This window comes from Aulonocara stuartgranti, assembly GCF_965226115.1.
Source record: "Aulonocara stuartgranti genome assembly, chromosome: 8".
Lineage (NCBI taxonomy): Eukaryota > Metazoa > Chordata > Actinopteri > Cichliformes > Cichlidae > Aulonocara > Aulonocara stuartgranti.
The window spans coordinates 5,360,098-5,378,989 of NC_138959.1; the positions used below are offsets into that span (position 1 = coordinate 5,360,098).

Consider the following 18,892-nt stretch of genomic DNA (forward strand, 5'->3'; position numbering starts at 1 on the left):
CAGCGTGACCGCATATCAGGTCAGTGCAGCGGACACAAAGAGATGCAAATTTGCTCTGGATAACAAGGTGAGGGAAAGACACGGAGATCTTAACGTGTTTTAGCTTGAACAAATCATTTGTCTGCAATCAGAAGGTTTTGAAGGTACAAAACAAAGAAAGTGAGAGAAATGAAATAAAGAGAAAGCAAGCCGTAGACGGTTTTTAGATAAGTCAGAGCACAGCTTTAGATCATGAGTTCGAAATATTTTTTTTTTCTTCTTCTGTAAAATCAAACATATTTCAGCATAAAAGCACCCTATTTGAATATGATTAGACTCCGTAGTGTTGCCAACAGATAAAGACCTCAAAACAATCCACTGCACTGGTTCCCAAATATTTCTGAACCGCTGAGCCCATCCATGTATGTGTTTTTAATGGCACTTAGCTTTCAGTGTTCACCCAGACTTTGGGTCTCTGGAGGGCTGAGATGGATCAGTGTTTCTTTGAGCCTGTTTAAAATCTTTCCATCACTTCCATTTAAAAATAACAGCTTACTTTTGTGCTTTTTTTTTTCCTTTTGTGTGCCTGCTTTGTTATTGCCTGCAAGATAACTACACAGTGTTTTAATATGACTTCTGCATTGTTTTTAATATTGTGATTTTGGGTCTTCGTTACTTATATTTTTCATTTAATATTCTGTATTATATAATGTAAGTCTATGAAGCAAACACTGCCCTTGTTCTTGTCTTTTATTTCCCTTTTTTTTTCGCTGTGATTTTACAATATATGGCACTCAAGGTTCATCTCTGGATAAAACGCCGTGCTCCTCGTTGTCTCTTTTCACTTAGCTCTCCAGTCACAAAGAAGGGAAGGGTGGGACACATCAATCATCACATCCCACTCAACAAAAAACGTCTGAGAAGTTAATGCTGCCGCTCTCCCTGCACGGAATAACGTGTCAACATTTTAATTTATGAAGGGCATTTCTGTTGGGAACATTTAGATTGCTGTGGGTCTGGAGGTTAAGCAGCAGTCGGCTAGGGCCAGAAATTTGCAGTGAATTGCTTTTGCGGATATTCTTTAACAAAGCAAACAAACACCTGTGGTGATAAAATGTTTTCAGAAGACAGCCTGGTGTTTTCAGCCTATTCCGCCTCCCAAGTTCTCTGTATCTCCTGAGTTCAATTAGCCACTCACAGCAATATAAATACACTTTTCTGAAGTCGGATTTGTATCTTTTTCTCCAGGCTTAACCAGGATATGATGCTTACATGTACAAAACTGTGATTATTAGCAAAACAGTAAAGCACACGTAATCTCGTGAACCCTTTGGCCTTCATTACCTCGGCCTTTTGCATTTAATTTTTGGTGAGAAGTCCCTCACAGGTGCATGAGTAACCAGTGCATGTACTGTAGCTGATATGTTAATCAGAGTATGATTTGCATATGAGTTGGGTTTGCTGTCTTGTTCCATTTCACAGTACTTAAAAAAAACATGAGCTCTGACAGCCTAGACTCCTTGAGTGGCATGATGAATGAGCTGAGTAGCTAGCTGACCACGCTGGCCTCCCTCCCCTGCCCCGAAGACTCCGGGCTGGGCTGTCAAAAGTGATAAATGGCGCCTGTGATGTCACTATCCTCTTTTAATTCCGCTACAAAGGGCACAAATGCACAAAAGTCATACTAGACGTAGCAACAGCGGTTTGATTTACTGGTACTAGAGGAGTTACACAACAGCTAGTTGATTTGATGTATACTGGAATGGATGCCTTCCTGACTCCCAGCATTGCCTTGTGAGTCAGCGATTGCCCACTGAGCTATTTTCATCTGCTCCCTTCCTCCACGGTGCTATTTTCCTTTTGTTTCAAGAGAGAGGGGAATAAAGCCTCAGCCAATCTACGGCTCTTTTCCTCGCTGGTCTAACGGGATGATCCAAAAGCACTCCCACGAGCACAGGCACGCACATACACACACACACACACACACACACAAAAAAACACTGAGTAAAATGCACGCGTGGACAAAAATGCCTGTTTGATCAAGCAGTGCCCATCACCTGCCAACTGCCTGGACAGTAGTGTTTAAGCTGGGAAGATATTAAGGCTCCGTGATGTATACTGTGTTGACATCATGCTGTCAAGTCTGAGGCAGTTTACTCTGGCAAACACTGCGTCACTATAATATCATATCTTTGCACATGGTGTCTCATATAGCAGGAGGAAAGATAAACAGTTTGTACAAAAAAAGGGAGCAGAGGGAGAATAACACTGAATACCATTAAAATGGAAATATTGGTGAGACAGCGATTGGTTTCTTTTAACCGCGACAGAAATGTTTTTACAACTGCAAATCTGCAATAATCAGTGTTGTTGTTTTAGCAATAAAAATTCTAATGAAAAAATGTGACCTCTCATGTCACATTTCTTCATTAGATGATTTCATTAGATGATTCTTATATAGTGCGTTTTATCCAAAGAGACGGATATTTTTCTTAAAGGTTGGCACAGACAAAAACAGATCTAATTTAAGAGTGTACATATCATGTGTATTAAATGGACTCAGACATAACTTCAGGTGAGTACTACGTTTGCTATATGTTTATATTAAAGTAGGTAAGTCTTTGTTAACAGTCACGTTGTGTTGTTCGGTTTCTGTCACTGGTGTCCCAGACATGAGCGACAATGCCAGAACCTCTTGGCATCACTATTAAATGCACTAGATACTGTTAGGTGCCAAATGTGAGCATGCAGGTTTCATTTTGGAAAGGGGCACTTTTCAACCCAATCCTCTCTCTTCTCCTAAGCTCATACATGGAACGCTGGAGCCTAAGCACAATTTTCTGGCTAACAATCTTGTGGCTAACTCATGTGTTATTAGCTTCTGTTGGTGCTAAAATTCTGTTCACATGCACAGTGACAAAATCAGCTTGGTTTTGTAGTCTGAAGTATACTTCATTATGTGTTCTCCTTGGAAACTATTGTTGTCCCGATGCGCTCTGACATCCTAGTGCCACCTGAATCTGTTGTTAGGAATGTTATATTTATGTGTATTTTCTTCTTATTGTAGTCTGACTGCCAACAACTGAGCTATTTATGTCATAAATCTGATGCATATCTTTTGGATTACACTACAGCTTCTACTAAAGATGGACGTAACTTCTGGGTCTGAAAAATGAAGCAGAAGTGCCTTAAACCTCCAATTCTTTTAGTAGCCACCGGCTGGGATACCGTGGCTCCAAAAACAACTTGCAGTCCTTTAGAAATCATGATGAGTTTAAGGCCTTGGTCATTACACTTGTCCGTTATGTAAATTTTTGTCCGATTATCTAGGCCATGCCCATTGGTTGATGACTTGCTGATTGGCAAGCCATTAGCCAATGAGTGTGTAGTTTCATAGCCAGTTAAAATACAAAGATGGCAACGTTGAAATTGTTTGTCCCAAGGATTAGAAATGGGGCGTCACAAACCAATGGGCAATGTTACGGTAGCTACTTGTATACTGTCTATAGTTTAAAAAGATCTGTTAAAGAGTTAAATTAATTCTTGCTGTGTCCATAAGTATATATGAAATCACAAGTCGTTTTTATTTGCAGTACTGGACGGCAAGAAATGAGCACAAGATAGTCAATAACAGCGAAATCTGATGATCTATCAGGACAACACAACAGAGGTAAAGTTAACTAAGAATCAACACAGATCATCAGTTAGTCAAAAGAATTTTGTCACATTAACTTTCAAGGTAAAGAAAAACACTGAACAATGTCACGTCACATGTTCAGAGGTCATATTTCTGGCACAGGTGGAACCTCATTATGTCTCTCAACAACAACAAAAACGTAGTACTGGTAGGATGCTCTACTGCCCTCAAGTGACCCAAAAGAGTTAATACAACTTTAACCACAAAACTGTCCATGTTTGCTTTGGAAGGCTGGCCAAGGTTTTCTTTTCTCATTTAAACATGAGCTCTTGGATGCGATCCAAAGTACTCAGGTAGGATGCCGCTTCCATCCAAGCTCGTTCAGCTGCTGTGGCTATTAACCCTTTAAAACCGATCGGAGCGGGCACGCTCCGTTTTGTGCAACTACTTTAAAATCCCGGTAGCTCTGCAACCATGTGAGCTAGCGCAATAATTTTTTTTGCATATGAAACTGGAGGAGTTGTACTTACATCTTATGCCATCAGCTTGTCCTCGGTCACAGTTTCCTTCCACATAAAGCTCTGCAAAAACTGCATAAAAAGCGCTTGCAGCAACAAAAACATAATATTCCAGAAACACGCCTTGCCGATCCGATCAGCTGTTCATAACACTTCCTACGTTGGAATAGACGTCAGCGCGAACTATCGCATGTCCGCCATGACCTGCCCGAAACCGGAAGTGACGCAATTTTTGCGGAAATGTAGTTTTTATTACCGTCAGGGCCTCATGAGCCTATACTGGTGTTTTTAAAAGTTATGTTTGACTTTATGACTTTCTGTGTTGATTCTGGGATGCTTAGGACTCATATTGCACTGCTGGAAATATTTTATTTTGATATATATGCTGTTTTTGCACTATAATATTTATTTTCGTTTTTCCTGCAGTGTATAAAAATTGGTGTTTTTCAAAAATAAAACTATGAAGACACTCAAAATAAATTTCCTGTGGTAGGAAACTATTTTGTGCAACTTTTCTGTATTTACAGTTTTGAGGGATAAGCCTCTTAAATTTCTCTAACTAGAAATATATGTTTAAAAAAAACAAAACGATTTTCAATTTTTTTGTAGTTTATTGCACTTTTTTGCAATTTATGTAATTACTATGCACTTAATGCATACATATTATTAAAATTTAGGCTGTAATGGTTGTATTGATGTATATCAACTTGAAATGCTCCCAAAAATGGCTCCACAGCATGTAAAAATATAATATAAGCTCTGGCGGGCTTGGTTCTATGGTAGGTCTTAAAGGGTTAAACTCTCCATTAGCGCGGCTCGGTTAATTGTTCTCCATTTTCACACGTGGTCTTAAACTAATCCCCAGCAAGAACAACGTGTTAATATCTGGAAGAGCTGCTTCTATGTATTTATGTATTTATCCATTTATTTGTTTTGCTCAGCCTGGTAAATCACTTTGAATAAGTCATGGCAAGATGGTGATATATTATAAAAATACAACCTCAGGATAGATTACCAAATTACATTTAAACCAAACAAACCTACAACAAAGTAAACTTTCACCACGTAGTATTGGGTGGAATTATTTACATTAAAATTATATGATCTGCCTACATATAGGCTGCATATCTAAAAAAAAAAAAAAAGATATTATAGCACCATGTGGATATTTATATTCAGCACCCCGTGCAAAACATAAATCATGCCATAAATTCGAAAAGAATTATGTGCTGGCCGTGGATATCTGAGTAATTTGCATAGAAAATAATTTCCTCTAGTTGCACAGAGAGTGCCGTGGATGATGATCAGTTTGTCTTCTGATAGGTAAGGACCAGAACTCGGGAACATCTGTGTTTTGTGCTCCTCTCATTTATCACAGTGATGCATTTATCACATATACACACTCACAGCTCCTCTACTCAAAATATCCCTCTGATATCTTCATGCCGTCCCCTCTTTTCCACTCTTCTATCCCCTCTCTGTCTCTTGTTTGGACCACAAGGCTCATTTGCTGAGGTTCTCAAAGCCCCACTGGACTCCAGGCATAAAGTCAGATGCTTCTCCCCCAACCAGCTCCCTGCTTCATTACAGTGATTACCGCAAGAAGTCATACATTACCTGGAAGCCACGTGGCAGACACTGTTCCACAGAGACTACCTCCCCCCACTCTTCTTTTCTCACCCTCTTCCCTCCTTGTCCCCCTTTCGTTCTCTCCAGAGATTAAATCACCACTCCCATCCTTCTATGTCATAGTACTAAAAAGGCCACAGACTGCTGCTGTGGAAAGTCTAAAGTCACGACAACTAAGCAGTTAATGTGTTCATCTTTACATGTCTGTGTTGTGTTTCAATGAGCTACCCTATTATTTATTTTATTTCACAATAGCCTAAACAACAGTTTGAGAAGTTCTGGTCTGATGACATTTTCTTCCAGCGTGATTCACGTCTGAAACCGAATGTTATCACATTCACACACTGCAGCACAAATTTAAATACACACTCAGAGAGAAATATATATTACTTGGTCTTTTTTCTGCAGTCTTAGGAGAATTAAAAGAATCCATTTAAAGCCAAAAATACAACTTTAGCAGAATGGTCTACAAGACCCACTAAGAAGCTATCCATTAGAGACTAGGATTCAAGTGCATCTTGCCTCGTGATCAGCCTATCAGACTAAGGCATTAAAAATTCATGAAACATATGGCACTTGAATTTTGAAACAGCACTTTTCAGATGCCAAATGGTTTATTTGCACGTTTTTAAATTTCAGATTGGAGTAAGGAAACCAAAGATCAGAAATCAATCAAGCCAAAGGTCTCCCTAAATTTTCAGCTTTCACGAATACCAGCTGCTTATGAAATGTTTTCCATTCAGCATGTCAGCAAAAATAAATTAAAGAATTTTAACATTAGCCACACAGCTATTTGGATTGCAAAGCCAGCCTAATGGTTAGTCCGCCATTGGTCCGTCATTCTGTACCTGAATATTTCATGAATTGGAGTGAAATTCGGAATAGAAATTGGGTGGGCTCAGAGAATGAATCTTAATGACTTTGCTGATCCAGATTTGTCCTCTAGTGACATTTTATTTTTTCGTTTAAGTAAAACAGCAACTGTTATCCACTGGATGCATAACCATGCTTACACTATGCGCCCCCTCAGGATGAATTGTCACTGGCTTTCAGATCAAATACATGCATAAATAATGACACTGATAGTAATTGCATCTGTTCTTTGTGTTGATTTCTACATTGCAAATGCTTGCACAGTGGAAAAAGGACTATATATATATATATATATATATATATATATATATATATATATATATATATATATATATATATATATATACACACACATACATACTTCAGATGAATTATTTAACCCCATATTGGAACATTGCCACAATAACTATACTTTTGGCTTGTGTAACACGTGCAGCACAACTATATCACCTCTATATTCATTAGAAAATGTAATAGTATGTAATGTCTGTGCATAGCAGCGATGTGCAACCATTAACTCGCATGATGGCTACCAATTAAGACACGGAGATAATCACTGGTTTGACTGCCAAAATCTGTGATGCAGATCATAGAGCATCTCTTTTCATTATTTTCTAACATAAACCCATTATTATCTTAGCACAGATTTCCTGCCATGTTTAAATAGAGCCATTAAAAACATGTAATGAAGGAGCCATGTCTTTGAATTCCAAAAAGCAATTACTTCAACAAATAGATGAAAGTATGTAAGACCATTAAAGATGCTATTGGTGAAAATGCAGCTTTTATCTACTGGAGCATGCCAAGATTTGATTTGTATTTATTTATTTTTGCAGCTAGATCTCTTCTTCTCTCCTTTGACCTCACCTAACACATTCAGATGAATGTTTCCGTTTTTGTAACAGGTAATATGTACAGCTCTATACATTTTCCAGCACCTTGGGAGGACAGTGCATTATATTACAGTAAATATAAAACTTCAAATATAAAACTGTGATCCTGCAAACACCTGATGTATCCTCTGTTTAGCATGCCATACAGCAGCTAAAATGGTGCAAAGTCTCAGCAGGGTATCCTACGCTGAGTTAAAAAGAACAAGCCTCATTCATTTACAAACATTCATAACCCAATCAGATCCTTAGCGCTGCTGCTTTCTGTAAATGCTGCAAATCATATTTTTGGGAACCTCAGAGGATTCGAACAACAGATGATTCTTCTCTCGATGGGAGATCTGTTTGTGTCTCACTGCCAGCTAATCATTGATTACCGTAGACTGTGAAGGGGAAAATCTGCATGTAAATATTGAAAAAGGATCTTCGTGTTTTCACTGTGTGGCTTTGTAATACTAAAGATATTAAAACCTCGAACAATATAATTATTAGCTTTTTTTATTTCCCACAATGATCCTGCATGCACATTTACAAGGTTGTGCATGTACGTTTTTAGGGCTTCTGTTGTATCCAAAGGCATAAATATACGAGTGCAGTAGAAATCACGCCAGCGCGGTCAAGGCTGAGCTTTCCAGTGATAACAGAACCAGGACCAAAGAGAAAACTGGAGTCCCCACAGAGTGCGATTTAAATGTTGTATCTTGTACGTGAACGATGCAACCGCTTTTCTCTTCCATCCAACCCACGTCCTTCCCCTGAGCTTGTATTACATTTTACTGTTTTCCCTTATACCTTCCATCTCCTTTCATCCTATCCTTTCTCTTCCCCGTCCTCGCTCTCTCTACTTTCTCCCTTCTCTCTGTCTGGCAGTGTTAAACAGCTCCTCTCAGTGCTGCCCTGTGATCCCCACAGGCTGGACATTTGGCACCTCTGAATCAGACAGTATGTCTATGAATGGTGAGTCCAGGGTAGGGAGGTGGTGTGACTTTCGGCCCTGCGCTCATCCGCCAAATGCTCCCATAATGCCTGGCTTCAGTCGGCTGCACCTGTTTCCTCTGCCTTTCACAGTGAACAAGGCCAAACCTGGATGGCACGGCACACACTGAGAACCTATTAACATGCCGGCAGGTAGGGTTTGACTGCGTGCCTTTGTGTGCGTATCCATGCGGACATGAGGACAGGCACATCAACGAGTGTGGAAATGAGTCAGTGCAAAGAGAGTGTGTGTTTTGTGAGTGTCAGCACAAGGACAAAGCAGTCACTGCAGGAAAGGTGATCATTTAGTGTGTTTGTGTGCTTGCTGTTGCCAAAAAGAGACAGGTAGCAAGGGTCAGTGGATGCACACGGTGCTGTGGCTTTATGAATAAATTACTTATCTGGTTTTTGTTGATATACATGTTATTGTGGTGATCGTGGCTCAAGACTTGGCAGTTCGTCTTGTAATCAGAAGGTTGCCGGTTCGAGCCCTGGCTCGGACAGTCTCAGTCGTTGTGTCCTTGGGCAAGACACTTCACCTACCGCCTACTGGTGATGGCCAGAGGGGCCAATGGCATGATATTGCAGCCTCGCTTCTGTCAGTCTGCCCCAGGGCAGCTGTGGCTACAACTGTAGCTGCCTCCACCAGTGTGTGAATGTATAGTGAAATTGTAAAGTGCTTTGAGGGTCTTGAAAAGCGCTATATAAATGCAATATTAATATTATTATTGGTTCACAATTAAACATCCGGAAAGTAGTTAAAACTTGCCCAAAGCTAAGTAAGCTGACGTATAAATATCGCCAACTTATAATTCACAATCATAGACTGTAGTTAAAAGATGCATGAGCCGTCGTTTTTTATTTGAGCCAGAAGTGGCTATATATTTGGAGTTACTAAGTTATTACCGTAGTAAGGCTAGTGGGCTGAATTTATAAACTTTACAGCTACATCATACAGACACAATTCCTGCTAACTAGGATTAGAAGATATTAAAATGTCACTCACCAAAACTGGAGGACAGACTTCTTGGACGCACCCATATCACATCACAGCAACCAACCGCACAAACAGAGACTCGACCACTGGCGGCCATGGTCGCCATTTTAGAAAGACACATGACCATAGTATGTTTTATTTGAAAATTTATTTGATCAGACCATGCCCAGCATTTGCTACTGCATACCTTTCATTCATACGTGGCTCAAGAGTTGGGAGTTCGCCTTGTAATCGGAAGGTTGCCGGTTCGAGCCCCGGCTCCGACAGTCTCGATCGTTATGTCCTTGGGCAAGACACTTCACCCGTTGCCTACTGGTGGTGGTCAGAGGGCCCGGTGGCGCCAGTGTCCGGCAGCCTCGCCTCTGTCAGTGCGCCCCAGGGCAGCTATGGCTACAATGTAGCTGCCATCACCAGTGTGTGAATGTGTGGGTGACTGGATGTAGTGTAAAGCGCTTTGGGGTCCTTAGGGACTAGTAAAGCGCTATACAAATACAGGCCATTTACCATTTTACCATTAAAAAATGCAAGCTGAAAATAAAGACACTCACATATCTGATAACATATGCAGATTACAAATTGTGTTTCAAATAATAAAGAGCTGCATTTTACGCAGCACAGCAAACCTGTTCAGCATTTCAATAACGAGGCCAACATGTTCAAGGACACATTTCCACTGACATTATGTGGAAAATATGCCACTCTGACTTTAAAAAAAATCCTATTTTATCGTCTGTTTTTGTTCAGATCCTCTTGCCAACATCTCTCACTGTCCATCCCTGTTATTCTCCAGATTTTAGAATATCTAGGTTGGTAAATATATTTACACACCCAACGATGCTTCCTTCAGCTGTTACTGTGCTCTAGGCAATGAGCTGAACAAGCAGCAGTGAGCTGTGCGTCATGTCTCCTTAGGATAGCATTGTGGGTGAACACATTTGATAGCTGTCAGACATGGAACAAGTGATAAAAACAGCACATCAACCTACTTGAAGAGCCAGAAGGGAGGTAGTTGACATACATCATAATACAGCAGATGTAATAATTAGGATCTGGCATTTAGGGAGAGAGAACCGGAGTATTGTTGATTGTGTTTCAGGTTTATGTTTTTTATTCAAAATAATATTTCAGACCATTTTACATTTGCTAACTAATGGTAAATGGCCTGTATTTGTATAGCGCTTTACTAGTCCCTAAGGACCCCAAAGCGCTTTACACATTCAGTCATTCGCCCATTCACACACTGGTGATGGCAAGCTACATTGTAGCCACAGCCACCCTGGGGCGCACTGACAGAGGCGAGGCTGCCGGACACTGGCGCCACCGGGCCCTCTGACCACCACCAGTAGGCAACGGGTGAAATGTCTTGCCCAAAAGACACAACGACCGAACTACCCAAACTTACTTCAAAGCCTAAACACCGGGTACTCCAAGGTGTTCAAGCAAATATCTACAAGAGCACAAACTGGTTCCTGTGAACTTGGATGTTGAATATACATGACTGAGTGCGGAATTTGATTTTTCTCATGCATGTCTTTTATTTCATACTGTACTTTAGTGATCCTCTTCCAGGGCATAGCCAATTACTTATTTTAAGAACACTGAGATCCATTTAGTTTAGTTCATTCATACACATCAAATACATTTGATTTGATATTTGTGTTCAAATATTAGAAATATCAAATAGTACATCACGTCTGACTATCTGCTGTATGCTCGTTGATCACAAGCCCAATGGCTTCTGGGTCAGATTTTGCATTTTATTCTCCAAGATGAAAGTCTAAATAATGACTTCCAGGAATTAAATTGTGGTAAAGAAATTCAAATCAGGGGTACCAACCCAAATACGTCTGTAGCATTTAGTATCAAAGGTTTGGGGTTTTTTTTCTCATTATTGCTCATGCTGCCATGCTCATGTTAGGCTTGTTTCATTTCTATTTTGGTCAGCTGTCCTCCAAGTTTAAACAACAATGTAGATAAGAAAAGCATGGGATTTATCTGAGGTACTGAGGAGTTTAATTTATTTTGTAATATGAAAAAAAAATGTTTCTGTTTCAGAAACGGAAAAAAATATGTGTTTTCTTAGAAGAACAGTTCTAGAATAGTTAAATACAAGGGATTTAACATACCTCACTGAAGAGGTATGTGCCACCCTGGCTAGACCTCTTGCCCCTCCTTTGCTGCTTTGGTGGTAGAGAGCTGCAGGGCTGGAAGTCCAATCCCCAGTGTCTCCGGTCTCTGTGCTAAAGTGTCCTGTCTCAAAATACTGAACCCCTCTGTGTATTAACTGATTTGCTAGCTGACTGAATGAAATCCTATCATCATATTTTCTTTTATATGATGAAACCTGCAGTCCTACCTCTTGCCCTGTGACAGCGCAAAAAGCTCCAGACACGTCGTTCCCAGAGCCAGATCAGTACTAAATATGCTGAGCCTTTTCCCTGAAATCATCAACAGAAGCACCTGAAACTGATGTCTGATTACTAAGGACTGACATTTAAAGGAGTGGAAAAATACTATGTCAGTGTGATTGCTGTTAAAACTGCACTCCTCTTAGTGTGTCATAGTTGTACTCGTGTCATTATGTATTATGTACTGTTTTCCTGGTTAAGTGTTTCTTGAAAAACATATTTGATTTTAATGAGAAAAATGACGAGGATAAATGAAGGATATCATCAAAAATAGATGTGTTTAAAAAATCATGTTTATTTGGGAAGCTATGAAAGGCTCATATTTCTAGATTTTGCAGAAGCAAAATTTTAATGAAACCTGAAAAATGCAAAGCTTTACCTTAAATGTGGCCCTCAAATGAATAATACATTTAGCTAAATGATGCATAGCCACACAGATCGCTGGTTTCATGTGCTTTTTTTTATAGCAAATATTCATATTCACAACAAATCAAATGAATGATTTTAAAAGCAGCAGCGGTAACTGGAGACCTGCCATAATAAATTAACACAAGTCTATTTTTTTATGACTGTTGGCTGACTAACATCTATGTCTGTTCAATAAGCTGCTGTTGCTGTGTGATGTTAAGACTGGAACGCCATGTACTCTTTGAACACGTGCGTACTACACACACACACACATATGCACACAGCTCAGCCTACGTCATGTGCCAATAAGGTCCACATCCAAGCACACCTACAGAGACACGTCACACATGCATGATGAATAATGCAAAGCACTTATACAGCCTGTTGGTGCAGGAGAAAGACACCAACTCTAACAAATGACGTTCTGTGCCATGCCATACTGCTCTATGATTCATCACTGGGGGAATCAGCTGTGTATGCAGGCGGCCACAGAACTATCTGTGTGTACGTGTTTTTGTGTGTAAGTAAGGCAGCTGCCATTTGGGAGATTGATGGCAGGGGCAGGATGGAGACAATGAGTTGTGGGGGTTTTTGCTCTCTGCTCTCTGTTTTCTGTCAGCTCCATCTCTCTTTTCTCTCATCCTCCCCTCATCTTTCTTTCCACCGAAGCTGAAACAAATAGTCAATTCCTTCACCTTTCTCTTCCCACCACCACCACCCCGTCTTTCCTCCCTCTCTCTTGCTCTTTCTCACTGTCATTCATCCATCTTGGTATTCAGCAGCAAAGTTTATCACAGCCACCCCCCCCCCTCCCCCCAACCCACTCTGAGTGGGTTAGAAAAAACCTTTATCTTGACTTTGAATGAGAACTTTCCCCACAAAAGACATTAATCTCCTCATTATTATTATAGCCAATCCAATACTTGGATTCCCTCACTCTGAAATCTGAGTCGAGCTAAGCTGCAGCCCAGAAGCAAAGACAAAAAGACAGAGAGGGTGAGAAAAGAATGACTTTTCTTTTCGGGCTGCAATTAAAGTCCTGCCTCCTTTGACCAACTTAATGTAGCCTCCCCATTTAACCACGACCACACACTCTCACGGACACATGCGGTGTACATGCAGTACACTCACACACACGCTGACACGATGACTGAGTCGGATGACTCACGAGTACTAGTGTGTTTCCCAGTGAAACAAAGCCTGTAATTTGGTCTCAGCTGGTAAAAAGCGCATTAAGGAAGAGAGCACAATGCTTTGTCTCGTTGCAGAGTTGGCACGCCAGCAGGCTGGAGTGAAAGATGGCTGCTCAGTAAGATGAGATGCACAGTATGATGAGAAAATGTGACAGAGCTGTCGGTGCAGTTAGCCTAGAGGTCAGAGCGGGATATTTAAAACTGCGCTGAATGTTTGTGCCACATTACATTAGTAATATTAGGGCAAAATGACATTATAGGAAACATATTGCTCATAATAATATACCCAGAGCGAGTTGTTGCATGACTCTCTAGCTTTACAGATCCACCATCCACTGTAAACGGAGTAGTTTCCAGATGCAACTCTTTCACAAAAAATCTTTGTGTTATATCCACCATGTATTTCACAGCAACTGAAACTGGTGTAGACATACCAGCCCATCTCGCTAATGCACCAACCCAGTGTGTCGCACACTGCACGACCGCCAATCTTAGCTATATATAAGCTTTTATAACAGCGCTAAATAGAAAAAAATGTAAAAAAAAAAGTAAAGAAAAGACTGAAACACCCTTCAAATATGTTCAAATATGAGTGTTGATGTGGCATAGTTTGTCCACCAGAGGGCACTGTGCTGCTTCCTTGTTGTTGACACAGCTTTGGGATTCCACACACAAAAACCAGCTAATCCAGAGTGTAAACGAGCAAAAATAACTACACATAACAAATTTTAGGAAACTCTGTCCATGTTGTGTGTCTTAAAGGAAAAAAAATATTGGCTGTATTTTTAGATCACCAAAATACTGGTATCCCATATACCAGTAATACTGTAGCTATATGTTTGCTATTAGTTGCTTACCACAGCTATTCCGTCATCTTAAAGTTTTCCCTAAATCACTTCTGTTGTGTATTGTAAGCTTTTTATTTATTTTTTTGAAACATTTTTTGTGAGCTTTAGCTGTATTTTTTCTGTTTTTGTTGTGTTTTCTCCAGTTTTTGCTGCTGTTTTTTTTTTTTTTTAAGTTGCAGTGCGTACACACATCTTAAAAATCTATTGTTCGGGCTTGAGATGTAATTGACAAAATAACATATTTACTTTTATGCCATAAGAATATAAGGATAGGGTTTGAGTTTTGGCTACCAAATACAAAGAAAGCTAAAACTGAGGCTTCAAAATTGTAATCCACAAACCAAATATGGTTCAGATTACTAAATAATCACAAATAAATAAACAATAATATTACATGAAAAAACTTGATGGATGGATGGGATATCTATTTACCACATATTAGCAATATTAGCAAGCCTAAGCTACAGGTCCTTTCAGAATAAAAGACTCTAGCAACCAAGCAGGAGGTGTTTTATGTATATGTATGTTTGTTTATTTGGTGTTTAATAGCCTCTTAGTCCAATCTTATTATCAAATGCCAAACACTGATTAGCTTTGAGCTTTGAAGGGCACAAAACAATGAACGTAAAGATATCTTCTTGCTCTCTGAAAACCTCAGACGGATATTTTTCTCTTCATTTTCTGACATTTCATGGACTGGAGAATCAAACTTCCTTTTTATTCATGATGAAGAGGATTGAGTTTGTTGCTGTCCTAATTTTGTGATGAAGCTTTTTAACTTATGCCCCATCCTCCATGGGATGAGATGGCTCTCATGGTTTATTTAATAACATCTCATAATCATTACACACATGGCACAGTGCGGGTTTAGTTTTGTGGCTCCTTGCAGTGATGCCGCAGTTGTTGACTCTTTTAAAACTTGCTGCAAGGGTGGGTTAGGTGGCGGGGAAGACGCTGTAATGCAAAACGGTACAGCACTGCAAAGCTTCACAGCCTTGTAGTGGAAAGCAGCATCAGTCAGATGCCATCACACGTTCGTGCATACATACATTAACTCCAGCCAAAGGCCTTGACAGCTCAGATCATTCCAGCGCCAGTGGCCCTGACTCTTACTTGGATCCCACTTTTGTCTTGTTTTCCCGGCATCTGAAGGCTCGTTCGCTTCACAGAACATCACATCCTCCTCCAGTATGTCTGTTCTGCTGTCATACACTGACTAAAAGACTGACTGATAGTTAGACACACACACACGTATGCACACAAATGCACACAAATATGCTTAAAATGTAAAAATATGAAAAATGATGGTATGCCAAATATGCATGAGAACGAGAAGTAATGCAAACAGAGCAAAGTGGAAAAGTCACTGTTATTTTCAGTCATGAAAATGCATTCAGAATTAAGACCATGTCTATTTGGATATCAATTTTTACCCTACTTTACTCAAATTAACTTCTCTTTACTGCATATTTATTCAGATGCCGGATTCATGGAAATTGCACAAAAAACCTGAACATATTTAGTGGGCATATCCACACAAATGCATCATAAAGCACCACACATAATGTGGTTTTAACAAGTTATGGGCTTATCTGAGGAGATCCGGAGCCTAAAATTTTATTAGAAATCAACTTTATTATATATCCACATTATAACGCATTCATATCCAATCGTACCCCTCAGCAAATATGCAATCTACTACACTGAGCTGCAAAAAGAGAGGTTGATTCCAACCGTGGCTTCCATCATTTTAAGACATTAAGATCTACGAGAGGCTGCTAAAGACAGAAAATATAACCAAGTGTTTAATTGGCTCTGAGTGCTGATGTGACAATCTGTGGCTCCTGATTAATTAGAAGTGCATGCTTCTGCTGCTGCCACTGCTGCTGATGCATGTTGGATGAGTCCAGAGACAAGATGATGTGTGAGGGAAAAGAGAGCAGTGGCTTGGATCAGAAAGAATATATGATAAACACGAGCGATGCATGCACTCATGATGAGCGCACGTGGATGAGATCATGAATAAAAAATACCGACAGCACATGTGTGTCCCCTGTGTGTGTTTTACAGCAGCACGTGTGCCTCTTTGTAAGGTGTGAGTACATTACTTTAATGAAAGTCACTGTCCTTGGCAAAGGACATAGCCGCTCAACCGCTGAGGGCTGCTCTCTTTTTCACCAGTCTGTCACACACATATACACACACACAAACACACACTTGTTTTCATGTCTTAGTGGGGACATCTGATTGATATAATGCCCACCCTAGCTCCTTACCCTAACCCTAACCATCAGAAATGAATGCCTAAACCAAGCCCTTACCCTGAACCTAACCATAACCTAACTGTAACTCTAGAATCACATTTTCAGCCTCAAAAATGCCTTCAAATTCTTGAGGACGGGCATTTGGTCCCCACAAGTGCCAGTTTCTGGTGCTCACAGAGATGTTTAAATAAACACACACACACTGCAATATGCGTTTATCTTTAAATGGCTTTGTGAGGATATCCACTTACATAACAAACGTTAACAATTAAAACTAAACACCTGGCCCAGACCTAACTAATGTAGTCATAACATCAATCCAAAATAAGTCATCTCAACCAGGCCTTTGAAGATGAGTCAGGAAAGGATAGTCCAATACTGGGAGGCCAAGACCAGATTGCCAGCTTGCAAAACATGCAACTGATCCCCACGGTCCCAAAAGCCAGATTATGTCGAGTATTTAACTCAACATAATCTAATTAACCATGAAAATTTCAACTGCTAAAATTAAGCTGTGTTAGGTCCTCTCTCCTCCATCTTGTAACTCCTCTCGTGGTAAATCAAGACTTATTTGTTTTAATATACAGTGAACTAATTTTACCTGAATTCTTTTACCATACGGCTTTTACTTTGCTTGATGTTTGAAGCAATTAAGGGAGAAAACTTGGTCGGGTATGTTGGTTAGGTAGCACCCTTAAACTACAAATGACAGAAAATCTATTCTTATGTAAAATATATTAACATTTGAGCAGAGATACCAATTAAACGGTGGCATTTCTGCTTAAATATCAGCTTACATCTCAACTATAAAATTTGTTTCAAATCAATTTACTCTTGATCACCTAAACACTTAATCGGCTGTTCCGTCTTGTTTTAACTCTTGAGAAGTGGATTGTTTGTGGCTGCACAGTGGAGGTCAGTAGAGGTCTACAACACCAATGTAGCCATGTGTAAAGGCCACTAAAGTTTATCTAAATGTCACATTGCCACAGTCGAGAACACACGAGTACGTATAATAACTGAAAGAACATGCATCAGATAAAAGAGACATTAGAGCAAATAATGTAGACATAGTGTTTTGAAAAGCCCAGAATAAAATCCATGGAAGTGTGAGTGTGTTACCTGAATTTTTAGGAATTGCTTTGAAAACCTTTTCCATCTGGACTCTGTTTATATTTGGTTGTAGAGTTTTGATCTTGGACGTCCCACACATCCATGGAAAGCCAGAGGGAGGAAAAACCCCAGCGGCGCCCCGTTACAAAGCTGAGCAGACATCAATGATATGACACTGATTAAGTTGGTGTTGGGGTGGAGGTGGGTGTCATATACACAGCAAAAAAAGCCCCTTTATGAGACTTGCCAGTCGGATGAGCACAAAGATACTAGCTGATGTGGCACTGAGATCAGCTAATATGACAGAATGTCGCTGAGATTTTTTTTATTAGCCAAGGAAGCTATGAAGCTGCTATGACAGAATTTTTCTGTAAATTTCAAATGAGCAAGTGAGAAACGTTTTCTCATTTCTAGAGCAAATTAGGAAGTATTTCATCAAACAAACTTGGGGATTTATTCCGATGTTTGAAGCCACCATTTAGGACTTGGTTATTAGAGAAACTTGATGCATCTGCAAACACAAAAACTGTGATGCATCCCTTTTACTTTGCTGCACCTCTTTTAGAGTCAGTGCATATTAAAATTATATAAACTAATTTTCAAATATTCTTACAAAATGTAATCCAAGTGCTCACAAAAGCCCCTGAGGTGCTTTGAGGAACCCTGCCTCTAAATCTGTTTCTCCAAGCAGCATACTCTTTGCAAATCCAAACCATACGCTAGTAAGCAGTCAGTGGAAGTAAGCACAATTTCGTCTGCCATTATGGCAAGCAAAACTTTCATCTCACTTGTACACTATCCATGTGAGCTATCCATGTGTCTGTGTAAGTCCCCAGCCAGCTAAACTGCAGAACACACTGAAAGCCTTACCAAAAGGGTTGAACTACTCCATTCTGCGCTTGCATGGAGTGCATTTCAGTATGGATGGGATCCAACCAAAGTCATCAGTTTCAGCCTCACGTGTGTCTCTTTTTCATTCTGTGGATAATAAAGGAGGTATGCATGCACCGGTAGTCACCGCACGATTGTTGTTTGATAGGAACAGGCGTCTGAGCTGCCAGCGGAGTGACAAGAACAAACATATGAATGACAGAAGGCAGTGAAAAATTCACTGTAACTGACTTGAGGGAGCTGGGGACATGCGACGCTTGTGAAGGATA

At 40.0% G+C, this 18,892-nt stretch overlaps 1 protein-coding gene across 3 annotated transcripts in view; it reads right to left on the reverse strand.

Annotated features, from left to right (window-relative positions):
• The window catches only part of tbkbp1 (TBK1 binding protein 1), a 160,492-nt gene that overhangs the window by 37,861 nt on the left and 103,739 nt on the right, over window positions 1-18,892 (reverse strand). The gene's annotated exons all lie outside the window — the stretch shown is intronic.